Source organism: Ruditapes philippinarum, unplaced genomic scaffold (genome assembly GCF_026571515.1).
Source record: "Ruditapes philippinarum isolate M1 unplaced genomic scaffold, ASM2657151v2 ctg1360_1_1_1_1, whole genome shotgun sequence".
NCBI lineage: Eukaryota > Metazoa > Mollusca > Bivalvia > Venerida > Veneridae > Ruditapes > Ruditapes philippinarum.
The window spans coordinates 102,629-118,580 of NW_026860762.1; the positions used below are offsets into that span (position 1 = coordinate 102,629).

The following is a 15,952-nucleotide window of genomic DNA, read 5'->3' on the forward strand; positions in this document are numbered from 1 at the left end:
AAAGACCTGTGTACATCATCTCGTAATAGAATTATTACCGTGAACGCAAGTGTATTAAACAAAAACATTGACAATGGCAAATTCTACCCGCGCGCCAAAACAATGGTGCCTTACCAAACATGAAACTGTAAACTCATTTGAAAACTGGAGACAAAACTTAATCTACAGCCTTTCTTTAGACAAGAACTTTGCTCCCTTTCTCGTGGCTGGGCTTAAATGGCAGAAAAAGACCAAAACTGCACCTCACAGAGGCTTTGTGAACGACGGTGAGGATGTAGCCGAAGCTGACAGGAAAACCCGTGAGCAAAAGGTCAACATTCTTGAATTGATGTTAGGACAGATAGCAAATTTTTGTCCAGTAATATCCAGAAACACTATTGTTAAAAACTCTACCTCCATTGGTGATATTTGGCAAACAATCCGCCTCCACTATGGTTTCCAAATTACTGGTGGCCATTTTATTGACTTTGATTCTATCCGATATAATCCTACAGAGAGACCCGAAGATTTGTTCCAACGACTCACCACATTTATCGCATTTATAATTAGTAATTATACTTTTCTTTGATAAATGTAGCGCTTAAAGAACATGATTATTCATATATCTATGTTTAGATAATTAGTACTAATTCTATTTCTACGATAATTGTTGACATTTTGTTCTATATATTTCTATTATGTCTTTACAATGTCCGATATGTAGCATCCACAGATGTATATTTTGTATTATAAATCTTTATATGTGTATGGGCCGGTGGTCTATAACTCAATAAAGTTTGATTTGATTTGATATGTTTTTATTAAGAGGGGTATATTTCCCCTTTATTTTCTTATTATTATTTGCTTATATTTTTCAATAAAATGTATAAACAAAGGGGAGATAATTTGCCATTTTCTACTTTCGTTTTCGGTACACACACATTTTAATAGCGAGCTCGACGAGCTGGCCCGAAGGGCCTGCTCGCAAAGCGAGCTTTACGGTAACGCGAGTACCTGCTAAGTGATGGTTTTGAAAACTTTCGTCCAAAGTACCGAATTGGACACATCGCAACCTTTCGAATTTAAAGATAGCGATAATAACTGAGGAATTCTGACTGAAAACGGATGTGTAGACTGGTCACCCGCGTACGCCTATGGGAACCATAATTGGACAGGGAACCAGAATAACGGAAGCTGTGTATAAAAAATGAAAATCCAAGGCGCCATTTTGTTTGAAATCTGATAAATAAAAACAATTTTTTTGTCGAATTTTGTGGTGAAAACTATCTTGAATGAAAGAAAATGGTCTAACAAAGAAAATGAATCCGAACACCAATATCTTTTATTCAGTCGTTAACGCTGTACAGACGTTTAAAGTATTGTTTACCTGACGTCACAATGTAGCGCCAAACAGCACGTGCAAAACAAACAAATCAAGGACACTATTTTAATGTCGCAAATGTTTTAAGTTTCACATTTATTTCACTTTAAATAATCTTTATTTCGCTTGAAAAATTATAGAGTGAAATAAAATAAACAAAGTTTTATCAACGTTTTCAAAACTCGTTATTCATTTCACGACAGGGGCGGAGCCATATTTAACACAGTACGTGTGACGTCACACGCACTTGTCACTGCATTTGAAATAAAAATGAGCGATTATCTCATACTATTTCACGTAAAAAGTATAGTCCTAATTATAAGACCTATACGTAACCTATTTCATATTTATCATTCATTAATCTGATATTTTACATTTTTCATTTTCCATGTTACGTTAGGTCTTAACAGATCTTTGCAAAATCGTGTAGCAAAAAAAATGACATTAGACATCGATTTAGATCTAATGAATTTAAACAATTAAAACAGCGTGTATTTACATTAATTTAGACCTATTTACGAACAAAACTAAAAAATGAATACCTTTTAATAAAATTATTGAACTGTCACATCCGAAAAGTCATGATTAAATCCTCTCATTTAATTAAATTCCTTGTACAGCCGATATACAAATGGCCGCCATACAGTGCGCGAAATCTGATTGGCTAATTCAAATGCAAGCGTTTAAACGAGTCCAGAAGTTTCTAACGGAATATTTTTTCAACGAAATAATTTCCCATGCACCGTCAGTGTGTTCGAATATATTTTTCCGTTCAAAAAATTGGAATCAATCTGTAAAACGCCTTACTTAACCAGTATGGCCGATGAGCAAAATAGACTGACATTTATATTTTATTTTTAATTAATAAGTACATTGTTTGAAAGTTTTTGTTAATGATAGACCATGCAATTGAAAGAACAGAATATAAGCTTTTGAATAAAGCTTGAAAGGCAAGTCAACAGACATTTTTTTAATTTTTCAAAATGCTACGCGTTTATGAGCAATAACTATTAGACGTCAGGCTTGACCAACATAAAACTATAACAAGCCTGTAACGTCTAATCTATTGGACTAGTAAAAAGTAGCCTCGAGTGCCCTTATTCCGTGGGAGTCCTGGTTCCGGTGATTTTTGTTTACTTCCTATCTCGCGCGAAAGCGATGACGTCATACGTCAAGTGCTCGATAAAATTTTGTGTATTGCAGAACGCAAACAGCAAATAGAAAATCAACTCAAAATGCGATCAAAGCAGGTAAAACAGGTCATGACATTTCAGTTTGATGTAAAATTTGTATTTTTTACTATTTCCAATTCATTGCTTTCAAAATCTGCCTATTTTTGCTGCAAAAACATCATTTGAAAATTTGACAGCTGATTCATGTTTGTAAACAAACCTCCATTGACATTTTCCCATCGTGCAATTTTCGGTAAGTTAGGGCTAAGCACATTTTTCATGAGTGGTTTTCAGACCTATTTCTTATGTGATTTTTTATCATTTGTTTTATCTCAAAATTGCTTTTCAGCAAAATCCAAAGAAAATTCGCCGTAAAAACAGGCTTTACTCCCCTACAGCATTGACAAATGCCTATATGCATATAAAGGAGCATGGCACATCAGTTAGAAAAGCTTCAAAAAACTCTATGGTGTCCCAGAGAGTACCCTTAGGGACAGAACTTTAGGGTTAGTTCATATTGATACTCTGTCTGCTGAGTGGACAACCCTTGTTTGACGAGTATGAAGAGGCTAATCTTGTCAGCCATTTTCAAAAACTATGGCAGGATATGGCCATGGGTACACAAGACAAGAGTGTGTTGACATTGCCACTGATTATGCCTGTCCAGTTAGGTCGCCGAACTCAGGATAGACCACTCACGATGAAATGGATGAGAGGGTTTTTAAAGAGGTGGCCAGAATTAAAGGTTGTTAAACCAAAAGTAGGTATTTTTTTGTTTTATATTGAAATAATTCACATCTAATAATTAAATATATTCAAATACAGACTACTACAACTAGTAGACCTATATCATAATATGCTTTTTAATGTATTATTTCATAATTTGTATTCAATCAATTGTTATTCTTAAACATATTATTATTCTCCATTCTAGGGTCTAGAACACGCCCGTGCAAAAATGGCATCACGTGATACAGTGATGAAGTACTTCATCAATTTAAAAGAAACAATTGCAAACCACAACATTGAACCCCATTTGATTTTCAACATTGATGAAAAGGCGGTCAAAGTTGAACATAAGCCTCCTAATGTAGTGGCAAGTTCTGATTACATCCCCTCTGCTGTTACCTCTGGCAAGGGACAGATGGTAACTTTGATTGGTGCTGGAAGTGCAGCTGGACAAGCTATCCCCCTTATCTTGTTTTTCCAGGACAACGCATGAGGTCTGAGCTTATGATTGGAGCATCGCCAGGTTAATTATTTAATTTTAAAAAAAAGTTAACTAATTTAACAAATATCTTAATACTGATATTTTTAGCATATTTGTAGACTTTTTTCACAGTAAATATATTATATTGGCATAGTTAAATCAAACTATTTTTACATTTCAGGTGCTGATGGAACAGTTAGTGAAACCGGCTGTCTAATGCAGCATTTTTAGATACTATTTAGAACATCACTTTCTAAAAATTTGTTCCTGGACGCAATGATAAGAAAATCCTTGTGATCCTAGATGGGCATAAGTCTCATGTGTCTGTAGGTCTCTCTGAATGGGCACATAAATTAGGAATTGTTATTTTCATATTGCCACCCCATTGTAGCCACATTCTTCAGCCCATGGATGTAGGATGTTTTGGCCCCTTTCAGAAAATATATGATATAAAATGTCACAAGCTCATTAGGGAAGTTTCATCAGTAATTACCAGATACAATATTTGCCAAGTATCTTGTTCATCCTATCTAGCTGCTCTTACCCCAAAAAATGTCCAGGCTGCATTCCGCCGTGCAGGCATTTACCCGTTTAATCCCTTGGCCATCGCACAGGAGAAACTTCTACCTGCAGAGGTGTTCAGATCATGTTCTTCTGACACTGATGTCAGTGATGATAGCCAGGCAACAGTGATAGGTGGGGTCCAGTCAGAATTAAATGAAATGTCTCAGGACATTGTAAATTTCTTGCACCAGAAAGAGGCTAGTCTTAAAAGGGTAAAAAATGAAAACAAAACAAAACCAAGAAATACCATGAGTAAAATTGTTGCAGGTAAGGAAATCAATGAGTCTGTACTGAAACAAATGACTGAGCATGTTCAAAAACAAGGAAAATCTAACAAGTCAAAATCTAAGGTTAAGCAGAGTAAACAGCAAAAGAAGACCCCACCATCACCACAACCTGGGCCATCATGTATAAATCTTGTAGAAAATGTGTCAGATACTGACAGTGAAATTGAAATTGATGAGTCTGAACTTTGTTGTAAATGCAAAAAATTTACCCCAGTTGAACTGTTGAACTGCAATTTTGTAAAGTTTACAACATGGGGGCAGTGTGATTCTTGTGGCCACTGGGTGCATTTGATTTATTGTACTTCTGAAAGAGTCTTAAGGCGTGGAGATCACTTTGTTTGCCCATGTTGCAAGGAGGAAGAGTGAATTTGCATGCATCCTAGCATATTTGTGACTTGATTACAAGATGTAAATAAACTAAATTGACAATTTAATTCCTTGAGAATATGTTCCATAAAATGATAACTGATTAAAATTGTGAAAAATTTATGTTTTGAATTGGAATTACTATGTATAAAACATATGTACCTGTAGAACCCAACATAAAAATGTGAGTGGCCTAATTGTTGTTTTATTCGGAGTTACCCCCCTTGATTAGCATGTGTATGACGTCACCGGAATCAGGGCACCATGCTTTTACAGAAGAATTTTTGGAAGGTGGTCAAAGTTTTGAAATAATTCATGAACTACTTATGCTATTTTAATAAAAACCAAGGCATTTTGAAGGTAAAGTATTTGTTTTTATTTGGCAAATGCTAAAACAGGTTTTTTCATTCTTTAAATTGGATTTATTCTCAATTCTGTTCTTATATCACCGAAACATGGGCACTCGAGGCTACATCGAGCTCGCTTTGAGGCTTTGCCTTTTTCATATTAATCATACCCCATACAATAGGACTAGCTGTTGCAATTATTAATCAATATTATAAATTCATTTAAGGAAGAGCTTAATAAACTAAAAAGTTTAATTAATGTGTGTTGATATTTAAGATTATCTGATTATTAGCCTCACGCGGAAATTCCCCAAAATCCAACTTTCGTTTTCAATTGATAAAACATTGGTAATTTACCTAAGCTAGTTAATTGTTTTTGAACTTGTTATGTTAACATTTCATTTAAGTAAAAAATAATTTACTTATTAGTCACAAACGTTTCAAGATACTTACCGCAATTTCTTCAAATTTTGAGAAAATATTATCCGGGGCTATTTTTTCCGCCATATTGATTTACTCCAATTTTACAGCGCATGCGTATTGTAAACGAACACTACTAAATTATCGAAAGATTTCACAACACTAAATATTTCCCTACACTTTATTTAGAAAAAAGGTTAAGAGACTCTTTGCGAATGATTATTTGAGGCAATATTGTGCCTTTTCTTTATTATGAGAAAATAATAGCAGGTATATATCATTTTTTTTCATTTTTTTTATCATCTGATTCACGGGATAGGGCGTTTACCACAACTTTTCGGCGCGCAACGTCAAAATATCATACTTCTGACCGAGACATCGTATATTTCTGGACAAAATATTAATGGCGGATAACCAAATTGCAGGTAATAGCTTACAAAAATATCTTACTGCTGGACATTGCAAAATTTTTTCAATTGTTTAAGTACTCCATCGAATTTTTGAAACAATTTATCGTTAATCTAGCACAACACAAAGTCAATTCACAAAAATTACATACTTCGAAGAAATAGTGTTTACAAAAGATCGTGTCTACCTCAACATGACTCGTACTTGTCACAAAAACAATGTGCTAAAACAAACAATGTATTTGTTTTATGACCCTACGAGCTTGTGTATACATTATGGTTAGTCATAAATTCAAGTTCCATACAAAATTGTGTGTTTGTATTGTAAATTTTAGGGAATATTTATGTTGAAAAAAAGGCCTATTGACTCGAATATTGGAGCACCGTACAACACTGAATTTAAACACCGCATTCTTTTTCCGTTGAGCGATAAATACTGGAACCGTTTTCATTTGCACCATACTTTATTAAATAACTGTTAATTTACCTGCTGTTATGTTATATGATGCTGTTATCACATGTTATTTTTATGGAAAACTTCCGAAGGTCTGGTCTATGTAAATAATACTAGTTAGATAAGTGCAATGGTATCTTATATATTTTATTCTGATATCGAGAAAAGGACCACAAAAAGTATTTGCTAGTACGCATGAAAATCTCTATTGTTTTGTTAGGAATTAGCCTAGCTGGTGACATTTAGCTTTTTCTAAGAAACTGTAATGTGTTGCATGCGAAAAAGCAGCTTCAAATAACATGTTCTTGTACTGAGAGAGACAAACACTTTGTAAAGCTGAAATTTATTTTCAAAAAGTTGTCTGTTTTTTAGAATGACGTGTATTCTTAGAAACCCCGGGCTCGTCTTGAGTCTTCATTCAAACGTTTCACCTTTACTTATAAGTTTTCTAATTAGCAAGGCTTCATGTCATTGATTTTGTGATTTTACATATATTAATAGCGGATATGCAGCTAATGATTGTCTTACAAGCATTTCGTTGCAAAGGCATAAATTAAGGCTATAATTATATATTCTGTTATTTGTTACAAATTTAGTGGCAACAACAATGATCAGCCTGCCATAAAAAACTTTGAGAAGAAAAAAGAAATTGCTGTGTTATATAATGTTGCTGGTATTTTTTGGTCAATGACTCATTCAATAAGCCTATCTATTTCGACTGAAGGTTCACAGACGAGTCTCTATGAGAATGCATGGATGTTTCTGCTGTGTTTCATGGTAACTCTCGATACAGTCTTGCCTATTATAAGTGACTTATAGAATCAGAAATTGAGCTGAATTTGTGCTAACATATTTTGTTGTTGTTTTTGTTTGGCCTTACAGCACAACGACACAACTTAGGTCATATGGCGCCAAACTGAAAATATGATTTGTGCTTACCTCGGGAGTTTACAAACTTAAAGAAAACCGGGATCAAAACAACCTCACCTGTTGGAGCTAAGAGATGCAGATACTCTGGTCATGCGAACCCAATTGGTCGCCTTCTTACGATCATGCAGGGATGAAAAGGCAGCTGCAATTTTGATGCCTCAACTGTCAAAAGGCAATCGACTCCTATAAGACTCAAAATTAGCAATGTTTCATATGAATTGATTTAAGTGATTTAACATATAGAGGGTTGGTAGCTAAATTATTGTTTTAACACGCATATCGTTGCAAAGAAATGCATTAAAATATATTAATATATATTATATTGTTTGTTTCACATTTAGTGGCAACTGTTGTCTTGAGCCTTCATTCAAACGTTTCACATATACTTATAAGTTTTCTTATTAGAAACCATGTCATTAATTTAGTGATTTAACATATAGAGGAAATGTAGGTAATTATTATCTTACAAGCACACAAGCGCATCGTTGCAAAGACATGAATTAAGGCTATAATTATATATTCTGTTATTTGTTTCACATTTAAGTGGCAACAACAATGATCAGCCTGCCATAAAAAACTTTGAGAAGAAAGAAATTGCTGTGTTATATAATGTTGCTGGTATTCTCGGTCAATGACTCATCAATAAGCCTACCTATTTCCGACAGAAGCTTCACAGACGAGTCGTCTCTATGAGAGTTCATGGATGATCTGCTGTGTTGCATGGCAACTCTAGATACAGTTTTGCAATTATAAGCGACTTATAGAATAAAAATTTTGCTTTACTTTTGGCGCACCGAACAAAATTTAGGTCACATAAAAAAGGAATGGATGTTTTTCGCTGTCTTCGGGAGTTTACAAACTTCAACCAATGAGTTGTTGAAATATTGATCAGTAAACGTTTTTACTTATAATGTTGATCTTGTCAAAATGTGATCTTGACCTCTGTCCCCTTGACCCCAAAAATACCATTGTGGTCATCTTCTTGACTATAAGCGATGCATCTGAAGTTTGAATGTTAAAGTCAATCGGTTGTCCAGTTATTAATAGGAAACCGTCTTGACATACCAGGATAAGGTAACCTTGACCTTTGACTCCAAAGTAAAAGGGTCATATATATTCGCCAAGAACAATCCATGTACGAAGTTTGAGGACTAAAGGCCCATGGTTTTGTCAAGTTATTTGATCAGAAATCGTTTTTAGCTACAAGGTCAATATGACATTATAGCAATGACCACAAAATCGCTAGTAGCGGTCATCTACTTGCCAAGAACCAATGCACCTACAAAGTTTGAGGGTCAACAGCCTATGGCTTGTCAAGTTATTGATTTCGGACACAATTTTTACCTACAAGGTCAATATGACCTTGACCCCTTGACCCAAAAAACAATAGGGGTCATCTACTAGCAAAGTACAATGCAGATATGAAGTTTGAGGGCTAACAGCCAATGAGGTTGTCAGGTTATTGATCGGAAAGTTTTGACCTACAATTGACCACACAAAATCAATAAGCCTCAATCAACTAGTCGTGAGCAATCATCAGTTTCTAGGCATAAGCGTTTTTTAGTTATTAATCAGTTTTTTAAACCGTTTTTACCTACTAGTAAATATGACCTTGACCTTTGACCCCTTGACGCCAAAATCAACAGGGTCATCCACTGGTCATGAACTATCATCATATCTGGTTTGAGTTCCTATGCCTATTGTTCTTAAGTTATTGATTGATCAGAAAACGATTTTACCTATAATATCAATGTGACCTTGACCACTTGACTGTAAAATCAATCGGAATCATATACTGGTCATGAACAATCATCATACCAAGTTTGAAGTTCCTTGGCCTAAAAGGTCTTAAGTTATTGATCGGAAACCGTTTTTACCTACAAGGTCAATGTGACCTTGACCTTTGGTCCCAAAAAGAATAGGGGTTATCTACTGGTCATGAACAATCATCATACTAAATTTGAAGTTCCTATGCTTAAAAGTTTTTTAGTTATTGATCAGAAACAATTTTTACCTACAAGGTCAAAGTGACCTTGACCCAAAAATTAATAGGGCTCATCTTCTGGTCATGAACAATCATCATACCACGTTCGAAGTTTCTAAGCCTAAAAGTTCTTAAGTAATTGATTTTGAAAATGTTTTACCTTCAAGGTCAATGTAACCTTGACCTTTGACCCCAAAATTAATAGGGGTCATCTACTGGTTATGAAAAATCAATACACCATGTTTAAAGATCAAAAATCAGAAAGTAAAATTTTAAGAAGTTATATGCCCTTATTTAGTTCTGTAGGAGAGGGAAAAACAAATAATTGCACAAATGAGTTCTGTATATTTTTTATTACGAACAGTCACACAACTCATGCTATCAAAACAAGCAAACAAAAACATTTTACTAATTTAAAAGTACATTGTATTACATTAAAAACATATCCCCAGTGCTCTATAAAGTTTATGTGACAAAATCTAATAGTTATATATTGTTAACATTTCTCTAACCTGATATGCATTTGCCACCATTTAAAAAACATATTAAGCTTTTTTTAATTAATCAAAAACAATTTACATTCATACTATAGTTTGCACTAATAGAACAGTATGTTCGTTATTTTTTGTTGTATCTATTCATTCTAAATACAGTGATGAAATTTATAAGTCTACAAGTTAAAAAATACTATATTTTAATTGGTTGTACATACATGATACGAAAAAATAATCTTTAGTCAATCAATGGCTGAAAGGAAGTGTGTATTGCTATATTTTTTAAATCCCATATAGTTCTCCATAAATTTATCAATTATCAATTAGTAGAATTACAAATCAAGACACACTTTAACAAAGTTATAATTAATATCCATGTAATACCGAAATAGCAACTGTTTAATATTTGCTAGTTTTCATCATCTTGCTTATGACAAAATTAAACAGTTTTTATCATTTATTTACTTCATATTCTTCATTCAAACCAACTTATTCTAATAAACAAACAAAGTTCTGATAAATAAAGCAATAGAATTGTGGCATATTTTCAAATTGATAAGTGCTCTCAGACAAGTTTATATTTATTCAAACAGAATTATGTCTACTTTTCTAGATACTTTCAATTACATTTCAAGTTAATTGTTCATCGTTAAAATATATCAGTATGATACAATTGACAATATTCCACATTAAACTTATCTTAACTTAACTTAAGTATAAATATGAACAATTTGTCATCATAATACATTGTGCATAAAGGTATACAGATGTTACTTGAATGATATAATTCTATATTGCCAAATCACAAATAAATCATGTTTGATGCATATGTTAATAAGACATAACATACTAAACATAAATAAACAAAAAAACATCCATATACCTAGTAATTAAACAATTACATGTAATTATATGTTTATTTATATACTAGATGAATTTTACTCCATATATATTCAAAGTTTTAAAGGCACATTACACGTAAGAAATGTATAGATATTTATTTTTGTAAAAAGGGCGAATATGTGTTTGGTTATGTTGTACATAATATTTAATTTACAAACATGTTGATATCTTATCCCCAGAGAAAAATGTGAGTTTGAAAAGAAAATATGATTAGTGTCGCAAAATGTAAACAAAATGGTTATTTTTCACATGCCATATAAAATACTTTATTCATCATAAACTGTACTAGTTGCCAAAATGCAATAAAAAAAAAAAAAAAAAGCAAGATGGCTTAGATATATGGCCAATTAGAAACTTTTTGAACAAAAAATGAATTAGAAACTTTTTGAACAAAAAATGAAAGTTTTTAAAAATAAAAAGTGATTGCATTTTTTTTCAGTTTAATGGGCTTTAAAACAAACAGGTATAACTGTTTAAAATGTATGTATGTCACATAACATTACTTGTTATAAAATAATATAAGCTTATCTTCATAAAAGGATTGCCAATAGCTTGTAATTATACAATAAACATTTATTTAATGTTACTAATTATGTTTTATCATATGTACTATATAACATTCAATCAGAATTTCATGTAACAAACAAGACATGTGTACTAAATGTTTGTATATAACACATCTTAATTTTGGTATAAAACTAACATCAGCAAGCATAAAGACTAAACATACTATAATAAATATGAGTTATATCTTTACTGTCTGAAAACATTAAATATACATTTTAGCTATTGTCGGAACCCATAGTACAGATTTGCTGAAACTATCATTCATCACAAATGAAGTGTATTCATAACAGTATCTTTAATTACGCAGGATGCATTTTTAATAGACAGTATATTACAACATTTATTTTAGTTATTTATGTAACATATGTTTTACATACATGTAAACTACATATCATAATTATGTTAACATCACAGAAATATATCTTATATATGCCTTTATGTGATAAATGTCTTGGTAAAACTAAATGTGCCAGAATTGTTTATTAAAAAATTTAATTCAATCTGTACTAAATTATATATGAAACATAAATTCTGATAGTAATATAACCTATAAAATATGGCTGTCTGTGTGAGAGAGCATATTGACATTATGAATCAGCTGGTATATATTCCTCAGGTATAGCTGGAGACTTGTATATATCCCTGAGGGGTCACTGAGAACTGACTTATGCCTGAGAAATGGAATACTCCCTTTAGGGTAACGCCGTTAGAACTAATATATTCCAAAGGGCAGTCAAGAAACAAATATATATTGTGGTGTAGCTGAGAACAGGTACTATATCCCTTGAGGGGAAACTAAGAAATGGACATTCAACCAAGGGTAGAGAACTGGTATAGTATATTCGAGGCGCAGCTTAGAACTGGTATATATTACAAAGCTGGACGCTGTGAAGTGGTATGTATACCTAAGGTGTACCGAGGATGAAATAAAGCCAGTTTAAAGAGTCAATAAGACACTGCACCTGGCAAGCCATGTATATTTTTTATTTTAACTGTTCATTTCTATTGGGGAAGAAGGTATATAAATCATATAAATCTATGGTTTGTATAACTTGTTTTGGTTAAAAAATATGTTATACTTGTTAGTAACAGTATAAACTATCATCTAAATTTACAGAAATGTATATCTTACTTGCCTGTGTTAAATATAACATTATAAATCCACACAGCAAAAAGAGTTCACTTAAAGGAGCCCCTGAAGCCTACAGGCAAGCAAAAAAAAGAATTAATAAAATAGTAAAATCAAAAAAACGGATAATCGGGGGTATTCAATACGGCAAAAAATAAAGGATACATCGCACCATGCGATGCAACCAGGTTTTCAGCAAAATATCTTCACAGAAGCTTTGTCATGAAAGGGGCATTTGTTTTAATTGAACTTTTAGGAGGAATTATGGCTTTATAATATTTTCTCAACAAAAATGATTGAGAAATTTTATGTTGTCCTATTCGCCTTTTTTTCCCCAAATATTTTTAGAAAAGGTAACAGTGAATTTATTTTTGCTTAATTTTTTGCATTTTGCGTCTCTTTGTCATTTTCTTTGTCACAATATAGGCGTGTGGTGTTTGTGCGATATCAAGAAAAGTATGTTCACAATTTTACAAAAATACTTGAATGATGTCTTGGAAGAAACATGGGAATTTTAGTGAGCGCCACGGGCATTGATGACAAGCTTCTGTGAAAAGTTTGGTCAAAATCATTGAGAAATGTAGGAGAAGTTGCGCACTGTTAGAAATTGTTCATAATAATTCGTTATAAGGATACAAAATACTACAAAGGGCCATAATTCGGTCAAATATTATCCAATCAACAAAACCCCGACAGATATCGTGCCAGCCACTTGATAACAAAGCTTCTAAAGAAAGTTGGTCAATCCTTGTTGAGAATTGTAGGAGGAGTGAGCAACAGAAGAATTGTTTCTCTATATATTTGTATTAAGGATAAAATATACAACAGGGCCATAATTCTGTCAATATTATCAATCACAAAACCGGACAATATGTGCCAGCACTTTGATAACAAAGCTTCAAGAAAGTTTGGTAAAATATGTTTGAGAAATTAGGAGGAGTTGCGCAGCAGAAGAAATTGTTCACTATATAATTCTAGTATAAAGGAAAAAAACACAAAGGGCCATAATAGGTGTCAAATAGTATACCAATTGCAAAACCTGGCAATATGTGACAAGGGCACTTGATGACAAATGCTTCTGAGAAAGTTTGGTCAAAATCCGTTGAGAATGTAGGAGAGATTGAGCACACGAAGAAATTGTTCACTATATATCTATATAAGGAAAAAAAACAAGGGGATAATTAGGTCAAATTGATCTAATCGCAAAACCCCGACAATATGCGTCTTCATTGGGCACTTGATGACACAAGCTTCTGTTAAAGTTTGGCTCAAAATCCGTTGAGAAAATGTAGGAGGAGTTGCGCCACCAAGTAAGAAATTGGTTTACCGCCCGCCCGCCCGCCCATACCGCCCGCCCTGCCGCCCGCCGACTCCTCAATCTAATCAACGCAGTTTTTTTTTCCCTTCGGAAAACTGGTTAAACATGATACTAAGAAAAATATAATCAGAATGCAATTAAATCAATATTAATGAAACTGTTATTTTTCCAGACCGGACTTAGCTTATAAACAATTTAAACACTTTTTTCATATCAAGAGCTCTCAACAGCACGGTGTGCTCACTATCCAGTGATGGATAATGTAGACTTTCTAACTTAAAAAAGTCAATTAAATCTGGTCAATATCTGTGTATACGTTTCGTGGTCCTGGGACTTTCTATTATCTCCAAATATGTGTGAAGTTCTAATCTCACCCTGAAAGTTGTTATTAAAGATAGTGCTACATGTAAATTTACAGTAATTATTTAGTCGAAAAAAGGGGCTTAAATATGAAAAACAGTTTATGGTACTTGTGGTAATCAATGTGTCAATTGATATTCTTACTTTCAATTGTAGTTCTTAGATAGCCCATTTTTGCACGCTAAAAAACTTAACCTAAGCTTAGTAGTTTGAGTCTAAAATTGATAAAAGTATTTTGAAGAATGATCTGAAATTTCCGCACACAAGTTAATACATGTAAGTTATATTGAAATAGTAGGAAACTCAAGAACATAACTCCAATACCTATCATGTCAAAAATCAAGAAGATATAATTCAACATTCAACATGCCTAGTGGAGTCTTACTTTACACTTTGAATAATACACAGTTTCTTAACTTGTACTATTAATTGTTTTAAACATAAATACTGATTTTTTTAACTTTTTTAATATTTTATAATATAAAAAAAATCCAAGAAGGAATCACTAAAATAATAACATGAGGTAAGAAAAAACAATTTAATGTATAACCATTTCTGTCATATTATCATCTAACAAAAGTATTCTTTTAAAAATACAACATTGACTATTCCTCTAATATCATATAACGCTATATATCTAATACTGGTTTATTAGATTATACTGAATCATTTGTGCTATATCTTAATATAACTGGTATTCATATTAATACAATTTACTATTCCTCTATATCATATAGACTCATATATTTCATATAACTGGTTATACATATACTGATCACCTGTTTTATATATCAATAACTGGTATTCATATTATACAATTTCTATTCCTTTAAATCATATAACCCCTATATATATCATATCAACTGTTATTACATATACTGTCACCTGTTTTATATTCTTATAAACTGTATTTCAATATACCATTTACTTTTCCTCTGTAATCAATATAACCATCATATAATCATATACCCTATAATATCATATAACTGGTTATTACATATACTGATCACCTGTTTTTGTAATCTTATATAACTTGGTATTCATATACTACCATTTACTGTTCCTCTGTATCATATAACCCTATATATCAAATATAAATTTGCTAATAAGGATATACTGTTTTCCACTGTACTATATATCATATAAGTGGTATTTATTATACAATAACCCTTGTTCCTTTATAACATATATACGGTATTGAAATTATATACCATTTCTTGTTTAATATATCACATAACCAGTATTACATAAAGTTAATCATTTGTCCTATATATATCAATACAAACTGGGTATTCAGTTATAAATAATTCCATTTGTCTTAATATTGTATAACATGTTTACATATAACATTACCTTTGTGTTAATATAACATATAATGGTATTCATTTATACCATTCCATTTTTCTTTATATCTTATAACTGGTATTGATTTATACCATTTACTTGCATATTTAACATATAACTGGTATTTTTATATACCAGTCACTAAGTCCTATATCATATTAACTGGTATTTATTAATCAACTGTAAATACATTAAATATTTCTCATATAACCATTATTTACATATACAATTCCTTATCCTATCATATAATATATGATAATTCACTGCATTTCTTTCATTTATTTAGTTTAAATACACATTTGAATATTAGCTTTCATCAATTTCATATTATACAAT

The 15,952-nt window shown here is 32.2% G+C and overlaps 1 protein-coding gene across 9 annotated transcripts in view; it reads right to left on the reverse strand.

Moving 5' to 3' along the window:
- Positions 1–15,952, reverse strand: part of LOC132713318 (uncharacterized) — a 190,645-nt gene that overhangs the window by 56,871 nt on the left and 117,822 nt on the right. Inside the window, exon 1 of one of the 9 annotated variants that reach the window (XM_060695857.1) lies at positions 5,760–5,852. The exons of the other annotated variants lie outside the window; for them this stretch is intronic. The gene's annotated coding sequence lies outside the window, so the exon portion shown is untranslated. Of the gene's footprint in view, positions 1–5,759; positions 5,853–15,952 lie in introns of those variants that run through there. 9 annotated transcript variants of the gene reach the window in all.